Here is a 7,519-nt window from a genome sequence, read left to right as displayed (position 1 = left end):
CTTCAGTGTTTGTATTCTTGTGTCACTTTGTGTGATTTATATGTGGGTGGATGCATAATTATCTCAATATTCAGCCTGATTGAAAGTTCACTCTAGACTTTATTGACATCATGTATAGGGTGCAAATGAACACCCACATGTAATGGATACTAATTAAAGATATTCACAGCATATACAGTATGAGTGAGTCAGAGTCAGTCAGGGTTGTGTATGAAATATACAGAGATAGTTAGAAAACTCAAACTTGGCTGAAAAAACCTTTCCATCGCCTACAATAAATATGTTATTAAGAAATGCATCATTAATCACAAGCATATGGGTCTGGATTTATTTATTTAAAATGTTGTGGTAAATCACAAATTCCAATAGGATAGTCTTTTCCAATAAGGGTTTTGGAGTGTGTAGCTGATTTTCACCATTCTCCTTCACTTTCAGTGCAGTACCACAAAGTAAAAGACTAGAAGAAAAAAATGGAAAATGGGGTGTCATTAAATATGTATGTTTGTTACAAAAAGAGGGACTCCTGCTATTGTTGGATAGGTTGTACTCAACACCTTTTCAAGCACAGATTTCACCTTACCGTTATTTTGAATAACTTAGAGACACAAACATGTGTGTTTCTTTATACAATCTATCCCAATATTATACCATTCACTAATGTGAAATTAATGACCAACGACAAAATGATCACCTGGCCCTGTTTTTGCACCTATTAATAAAAATCTTTTGCCTCTTTCATCCCATTGTTTGGTTTTATGGTCAACAGACAGCTCTGTATGTAGAGGGAATATTGGACTTGTGTTTTTCAAGTGACAAGTAAATAATTCCAAATGAGTTCTAATGTGCTTCTGCAGCTGTTGGACATCTGAGTCACCAAAAGATTGCCAACACAAAATTGTTTGATAGTTATTCTGCTGTCTCTGTCAGGCCATAAAATGCATTACTGACAATCCAAAACGGTAACTACACAACTAACTCAAAACAGGAAACAGGGTGTCAAGAGACACATCATAATTATTGCACTCTCATTTTGTAAACCTTTTTAAATCATGTTGTGTTTTGTGATTAATTATATTGTGTGTGTTATTCCAGCAAGGCCCATGCCTTTAAACTGAAAAGGAAACACCTTTGCCTCCTTCAAAGACATTCAGGAGCCGCATCAGTTTTCATTTCCCTGTGATGAATTAAGTATTTTTTCTACCTTTGGGCTTACCTCCCAATATTATGACTGATTAACATACTTTCAACCAAGGGGCAGGAACTAATCAATAATATTGCCTTGGATGAATATCAAAGCCATCAATGTCTGCTTGATACTTATATGCAGCTAGAGAAATATCCATCCACAACCCCCACTTGAGGAACCACTGCTCTAGGATAGTGGACACAATTAGACACAGATGAAACATATCAAGGCGGAAAAGCCCTATTACTCACAAGGTGAGTATAAAAACAGGAAACATAGACATTAAACCATAGTCTGTAAACATTAGTGGACGAAGCCTGAGTGTTGTCACCCATCTGTTACTGCAGGGGGCTCTGGAGGCTCATCGGGGCAGCCGCCATGCTGGAAATGCTGTCTCAGCTTAACTTTCCGACAACCTAAGGACAGGCTGAGAGTTGGAGCTGATGCAGGTTTTAGGCCTCCTGACAAATTGTTACACTGCCCCCGCCTGTCAATCAGGTCAGCTACACACCTAACTAAGGACATGAATCATTCATAAAATCAATGCATTATAAAAAAAAACGCATCCCCCTGCAATGTGTGCCCATGAGGACAATATCTATTCGGATCAATATCCTTTTTGGCACAGGTTGTGGAAATGTTAATATCTGCAGTAAAATTTGACTTTCTTGAATAGGGTGTGTATTTGACTTCTGGGGCTCTTGGAGCCAGCCACAAGTAGAAACTCGAAAATTGCAGTTATTGCACTTCTGCATTGGCTTCATTTTTCAACACCGGAGGCTGCCTCTTGACATACATTTATGTTCTATTTTAAGGCCAACTTCAGTTTATCTGTAGAAGTAGAAAGGTCATGATACCATGAAAGTCTGTCCTGACTCCAAACAGGCTCAAACACAACAATGTCACATGTGGCTCTAGTTGGACTAACAGTTTCTTTGTTGGGTTAAAGTCAAGAGGGACCTGAGGAATACTACATTTATAAGAAGAACCATTTCAAGCAAACCACTGCGAATTTTACGAAACATTGATACATTGCCTTTATAAATGTGATAATAAAATGTTTAATTATTTTTCTAGTTCTGAGGATCAAATGTCAAAAGCTAACAACTTCATAAATAATGCATACACTTTTAATGAATTTTCCTTTACAATTGTTTAAGTTCTGATAAGGATAAAATAACTCTCGAAACTAGTATGAAAACTATAGTTCTTATACTTATCTTTCTTACCATTTCTTTTTACAAATGGTATATACAAAAATCTGAATGTGCATTTTACGGAGCCCCTAAAGGGACATAGGCAGAAAAAATTAAAATATATATGTTTCTCGTGCTCACCAGAAAATAACCGGTGCTCACGTGTAAGTTTTGCGTGCGCACGAGAAAGTTTCTGGTGCCCAGATATCAGGTTTCTGAGACAATATAACGGTGACGGTGCGCAAGCAAAGCAGTTATGTCCTTGTAATTAAGTCCAAGGTTAAAATACAGCTCAAATAAGTGCTGGACTGTCATTTTTATCACAAGAACACAGAAGGCTTAGACTGGCTGGTTTCCGTTGTGCACCTGATATCTGGTGCGCACGAGGAGGTTTCTGGTGCCCACGAGAAACCTTTCTTGTGAGCACCAGAAACTTTCTCGTGCGCACGCAAAACCTTCACGTGAGCACGAGACATTTTCTCGTGAGCACCGGTTATTTTCTGGTGAGCACGAGAAACATATATATATATTTTTTCTGCCTATGTACCTTTAGGGACTCCGTAAAATGCACATTCAGATTTTTCTATTTTCTATTTTGACATACATAGGCCTACACAATCTGCTCAGTCCAAAATGGCTTAAAAGACACCATTATCAAGAGAAAAGAGGCCAGTAACCAAGAGTAGAAACATAAATGAATACAAATAAATTAACTTTTTTTCTGACAGAATATTTTTTCCTGGGGGGGTCCGGCCGTAATAGTTAATGAGTTATTTATAAAAAAAAACGATACTTGACTTTTAAAATTTTTTTTTTAATTATTATTATTATTTTTTTTCTACGATCTAACTGCATGCGCGCGCGAGCTGGCATTATTCGGTCAGTTGTCGTGCAGGTGCGACGTGAGCAAGCGCGAGCGCAGTTCGACACACAGGTGGACAGAATTGAACAGAAACAGACACTGTTTTTTTTTTTCAGACGATTATTGGTAAGTAAGCCTGCTAATGTTCTGTAACTATTCGAGTCAACTGCATGAAGAACTGCCGTGTTAGTTTTTAAAAGTGGAGTCTGCTGTATGCTAGCTTACTAATTGACCGGGCACGTGTAGCTATCGAACCAATTAATTCAGTGAAAGTTAACTAACGTATTTCTTGTCCAAGAGACCTTGTGTCACCACATCTTGGGTTTCCGGCGACTGTTTGACTATTTTATCGATTAGACCATGCTGCTTTTATGTTTGAAAGTGAGTGACGGGAGAGGGATATCTGCCATCACATCGTTAGCTGAAAACGAAGGCTAGTTACTTATTGCGCTTTTCTGTCGTTCACTGACGGTTGTCAAACTTACATTTTAAACTTTTATGGGTACGGCTCTATTGTGCCATTGTTTCTAATACGCCTCACGACCCCCGTGGCCATAAACGAAACCTTAACGCCTTTTTAAAATATGCTGCTTTTCACAAAATATCTCGTCTGCTTAGCCGAATGCAACTTGCATTTTCTCAAGCGCTGAAGCAGATCTCTGTGCTTGTTGCTGACAGGGATGGTCAAGCAGCAGCAGCAGCACCCCACTGAAAGCCATGTGTTGCAAATCAAGGTTTTCTCCTCCTGTTATAACTGTCACTTATGACATCACGTGGTTTAAACCTATTTAATGTAGCCTATATCAGTAAAAAACCTAGTCTGAAAATACATCTTGATTGACTGCATGCCATGTGAACAGCTATATAAAAGGGTTTATTACTGCCAAGATGCAAAAGCTTTTTCCTGAGATGCTCTGGAACATATTTGACTTAATTTATTTTGTACGTCATTTAGGCAGGATGACGTGGTTGTTGTGGTGAAAATGTGCCATTTTACATGTCCTATGTTCTTTCGGTATGGAAGCGATTAGTGATCAGAATTCAAATGATAAAGTAAATGAAAATGTATTAACAGAAATGCTTTTTAATTGTCAGAATATGGGTGTATTATTTGACTCAAAAATAAAATGATGACTAATTTATCTAATTTGCATTTTAGTTTTCAACTAAACTAAATTCTTAATTAATTGACTAAATTAAAATGAAGTAGAAAATGACATTTGCTTTTTCATTTTCCAAAAATGTCCCGTTAAATTTGTATCATAATTCGAATGAAAATTTAAAAATGAAAATGCATTAACAGAAACGTGTTTTAAAGGGCCCATATTATGCTTTTTCTAATTTTATATGCTCTTTAGTGTGTTTTCCAAGTGTCCTGTGCATGTTGTTTAGGCACATCTATTTGCAAAAATTCAAAGTCCGCGGAAACGCGGCTTCTCCTACGTCCTCTCCTACGTCCTCCTGTTAGCTGCAGCATTAGTAACATGTAACACTCGGTTCTAGCCCCCCTCGAAAAAAAATTGCCAGTGTGACATCTTGTCAGTGTGATATCACTGATCTAAGCCCATTGGCTCGTTGTGGCAAGCCCAGCAGCTGATGTTGCAGGCCCATTAACTTCTGTAGCACGCCCACGATATGCCGTAGCCTGCGGTAGCACAGTAGTGCTAAGGTGCTAATGTTTTTGCTACCCTCGGACGGAGCCAGTGGCTGCATTCCCAATATGGTAAAAGGGGCGGGACATTTCCGAGAACCGTGCTGAGCGACTGACCAATTACGGAAGAGCCGACAGGCCGACCAATCAGATCAGACTTGGCGCACGTGGGGACTCTGAACGTGGGCACTTCAGAGCCTTAGAGAGAGAGTCAGAAGCGAGTCGGTGCATGGAGCAGCAGTACATGAAAACAGACACTTTTTTCGAACTTTAGCTATTGTGAAAATACTTTAGTAGGTACATAGATTCAATATATGAACCCAAAAAAGTGCATAATATGGGCTCTTTAATTTTCAGAATATAGGTGCATTATTTGACCTATATTTAAAATTAATATTCAGTCATCCAATTTGCATTATACTTTTGCTCTCTATGTATGCATATTGTATGACATAATTCAGATGAAAACGAAAAGGTCTTTGGCTATTCTTTTTCAAACTTGCCGTGCTAAAAAGTTCCCATAATTCAAACCAACTTGAAAGTGAAATGGCAAAATGGACGGCGCAGGAAAGTGACGTCAGTCTTCAGCTCCCAGGCAGAACGCAGTAAGATAGGTGGCGGGGTGCATCTTCAATACTTTGAAAATGCACAGAGCATCAGGCACAGCAGAGCATTCACAATAATCGCTCAAAATCAACTGAAGAGAACTGTGTAGAATTGCAATGTGCATCTGTTTCCCTCGTGCTCTCTCTGAGTGACATGTTGACAGTTTTCACTTGAGAAAAACGTCGCTGCGCAAATTCACAGGCTATAAAGTAAAAATACTCAGGACTAATTATTAGTAATACTTAGTATTAATAGCAGCTCAAACAGGTTTTAAACATTTCAAACTTCAACAGCTAACTAATGTCAGACTGTATTCAGTCCAGCTCTGTGAACAAAGTTTCAATGTCCCTCCTCTGTGCGTAATGGCACACACTCTCCCTCTCGACCGTCTGTATGAGCTCTCTCTCCCTTTCAGAGGTTGTTCTGTAGTTATTAAAAGATAATCGACTACAACGCCAAAATCAGGGCAACATCTAGTTTGGAGCTTGTACCAGCTTTAAAGATGCACCCGCCACCTATCATACTGCGCGTTATGCCCATAGACTGTACATATTACGGTTCTGCCTGTGAGCTGAAGTCTGACGTCACTTTCCTGCGCCGTCCACTTTGCCATTTCATTATCATTTTCAAATTAGCTTTATCATTTAAATTCTGATCACTAGTCGCTTCCATACTTTCTGAAGTCACAAACTGCTTTTTCCTGTCAATCTCAACAAATGGAGTAGTACTGAACATTCTTGTTAGTTCTTGAAATGTTTTTGTTTTCTTTGCCAGCAAGTGTAAAACAAGTCTGGTGCTTGGCTTGTGATAGACTGCTAAAATAAGTGTGACCTTCAAGTGTGATGTAGGCAGTAATCAATGGTGAACAGATGTTGTCAGCTTGACACATTGGAGATGCAGGACAGATTGGTTTGAGTGACTTGGCTGTCCATTAGTATTTTGATCACAGAAAAGCATCTTAAAGACAAGTGTAAACAGGGTCAATAATTTCCCAATGTGGTGGTATTTCTGTGAAAATTAAAAAACCCAGAAGGCACATTTGGTAGAAGTGCTTGAGTGTTCAAAATCAACACTCATATCAGTGTTTCCCTCACACAAGGCCATCTGCATCAGTTAAATGGCTGCTGCCACAAAATCATAATTAATTATGAAACCTTCAATGATAAAGTTACACCAACTGTCTCATTAAGAGGAAACTCTTTTTGTGAGGGATATGAAAATAACTTTGACAGACACAGATGACAGAAAGATATATGAAATCAAACTTTAAAAAAAGAAGAAAACTTAATACCCTGTTCAGACAAAAGTAAAAAAAAAACAGCACTAGGAGAAATGAAGTTAAGTAGAGTAATACTTCTCTTAATATACACTTATTGTTCTATATTGTATTTTAGACTGTAGCAAATCACAGCAGGTGTCTTAGTAAACAAAAAAAACAGCCTGAATAAAAAGCTTAGTATAGCTAAAACTGCGACTGCAGTTAGACCCTTAAGTGGCTCACAGAACTGATGAAATTCATCAACAAAAATGAACAAATACTCAAGAGATTTAGCTTAAAGTATATGATGTCTCTCTGGGATGTTTCTTGAATATCAAAGAGCCAACAAGACAGTAAACAGAAAATGTTTGGGGTTGTAATTATAAGGCAAATGTGAAAACACAAGTGTGCTCCAAGTCTCATTAAATATTCATTCATGTGGTGCTTTGAGCACACTTATTATTATAGAGATATTGTTGTTTAAGGGCCTTTTCATATTAAGCTCTATTCCTCATTTGATTCAACTTCACTTGTGTAAGGCTAATTAGGAGGCTATTGCGGTCTCGCCCGTCTACAGTCAAACTATTGATCTGTTCTAGAAAGTGTACCTTGACGCCTGTGAAGGAAGATAGTTATTTGTATCTGATCTGCTAAGGTTTCAGCAGTCTGTTACAGAGTATGTAGGGTCAGAGATAACAGGCTACAGACTGATTATTGGAAAGTAAAATGATGATTTTTTAAAATTATATATAATTATTGC

The 7,519-nt window shown here is 38.2% G+C and overlaps 1 protein-coding gene across 1 annotated transcript in view; it reads left to right on the top strand.

The window, feature by feature from the left end:
• Positions 1-3,310: 3,310 nt before the first annotated feature.
• The window catches only part of gpat2 (glycerol-3-phosphate acyltransferase 2, mitochondrial), a 122,543-nt gene continuing 118,334 nt past the window's right edge, over positions 3,311-7,519 (top strand). Inside the window, exon 1 of the mRNA XM_061038616.1 lies at positions 3,311-3,370. The gene's annotated coding sequence lies outside the window, so the exon portion shown is untranslated. The remainder of the gene's footprint in view (positions 3,371-7,519) is intronic.

This window comes from Labrus mixtus, chromosome 5 (assembly GCF_963584025.1).
Source record: "Labrus mixtus chromosome 5, fLabMix1.1, whole genome shotgun sequence".
Lineage (NCBI taxonomy): Eukaryota > Metazoa > Chordata > Actinopteri > Labriformes > Labridae > Labrus > Labrus mixtus.
Note: the sequence above shows the minus strand (reverse complement) of the source record. Positions and strands in the feature narration are given on the sequence as shown.